Here is a 1,552-nt window from a genome sequence, read left to right as displayed (position 1 = left end):
GGCCCCGGCACGGCAGCCTCCCACGTCGCGGCCCGGGGTCGGCGCTTTCTCACGCATAGGAAAACAGGCGGATGCCAGGCCTCTAAAATACTGAGCTTTAATTCTGTAAACTTGCAAAGAGAGACCCGTGAGCGGAGCCGAGGCAAAGGCGGCCCCGGGGCAGGCGAGAGGCGGCGGCACGGGCTCCGGGCCAGGGAAGATGCCCGGGGGACGGAGGCGCTGGAGCCGAGCGTCATCCCAGGACTCCCGCGGGCGGCAGTGCCCAGCCGCAGCAGCCCCTCTGCGTCCGGTCCGAGCAGCAGGTCGTGAGCTGTGTAACCAAATAAGTGGTGTCTCGCACCGCTCCCTCGCCCCAGGAGCGTCCTGCCCTCCCTGCCAGCGCGGGGTGCGCGCAGGCAGCGTGCCGGAGGTGACGGCAGCCGCTGGAGCAAGGCTGGACACCAAAGGAGAAGTGAGGTATTGCAGGTCTAAGGCTTGCACCCAGGGTCCTCCCCAGCTCCTACGAAGCACATGTAACAGTGTCTGCTGGCTGAAGCATCTTAGGCATCTGCTCTTTAGAGAGTGGGTTTAATCTGCTATTTGCCAGTGGTAGAAAGAAATATTTGCACTACATGCACAGCAGTAGGAGAAAACCTCAGCCAGGATTTTGGGCTGGGAGTTTATGAAGTCCCCTGTTACCACCTTCACTTGGTCCCGAACCCTGGAGCTGACGTGGGGATCAGCAGCTCCCTGGTTATGCGCAGAAGGAGCATGTTGGAGACCAAAGGAAAGACCCGGATCAGGGGAAACCCCGGGGGCACAGGGAGCTCCCGCTGCTCCGCGGCTGAACGGGGCCAGCGCGAGGCGACACGCCGGGCTGGGCAAAGCCCGACGGAGGGACCTGAACCAGACTCGGTGCAGGAAACGCCGGAGATGGGAGAGCAACGTGGCAGGCGGGCCACGAACGGGGCCGCGGCGAGCCGCTGCGGCTTGGGAGAGCCCGGGGCGCGTAGGGGCCCACGCGCGAGGGACGCTGCAGGCTCACCCGCACCACGGGACCAGAAAACCTGGCGAAAACAGACCTGCGCAGGAGGAACCCGGTTGCAAAGCACCCCCCGCTTCCCTCTGACGCCGGAGAGGGCAGCGGCCGGGCTGGAAGGGGCCGAGCGGGGCTCCCGGCGCCCGGCCGCCGGCGGGTTCCTCGGGGCCCGCTGCCCGCACCCCTCGTGCCGCCCCGGCGCCGGCCGCCTCACGCCAAGGCGCAGCAGCTCGATCTCTTCTTCTGCGACTCGACGTAGCGGTGGATCTGGAAGCGGGGCTCGCCCGGCCGCTGCGCCGCTCGCTGCTTGAGCTCCCTGGGGCGGGCGGCGGGGCCGCGTCAGCCCCCCGCAGCCGCCCGGGAGCCGGAGCTGCCGGGGGCAGCGGTGCCGCTCTCCCGCTTACTCACTTGGCGACGGCCAGAAACGCCAGCTCCACGTTCATGCCCGTCTTGGCGCTCGTCTCCAGGAAGGGCACCCCGTACTCCTGCCGGGGCGGCACGGCACCGTCAGCACCTGCGGGAGCCGCGCGCGCC

The 1,552-nt window shown here is 68.2% G+C and overlaps 1 long non-coding RNA gene across 1 annotated transcript; it reads right to left on the bottom strand.

Moving 5' to 3' along the window:
- Nucleotides 1–81: 81 nt before the first annotated feature.
- On the bottom strand, nucleotides 82–1,504 carry LOC146598655 (uncharacterized). The gene is made up of 2 exons (XR_014895228.1): nucleotides 1,427–1,504; nucleotides 82–1,334 (listed from the first exon to the last, which is right to left on the bottom strand). It is a non-coding gene; the product is annotated as an uncharacterized LOC146598655 (long non-coding RNA).
- Nucleotides 1,505–1,552: the final 48 nt, after the last annotated feature.

This window comes from Rhea americana, unplaced genomic scaffold, assembly GCF_003343005.1.
Source record: "Rhea americana isolate MKP2758 unplaced genomic scaffold, rheAme1 scaffold_1570, whole genome shotgun sequence".
In the NCBI taxonomy this organism is placed as follows: Eukaryota; Metazoa; Chordata; class Aves; order Rheiformes; family Rheidae; genus Rhea; species Rhea americana.
This window is presented reverse-complemented; position numbering and strand designations above follow the sequence as displayed.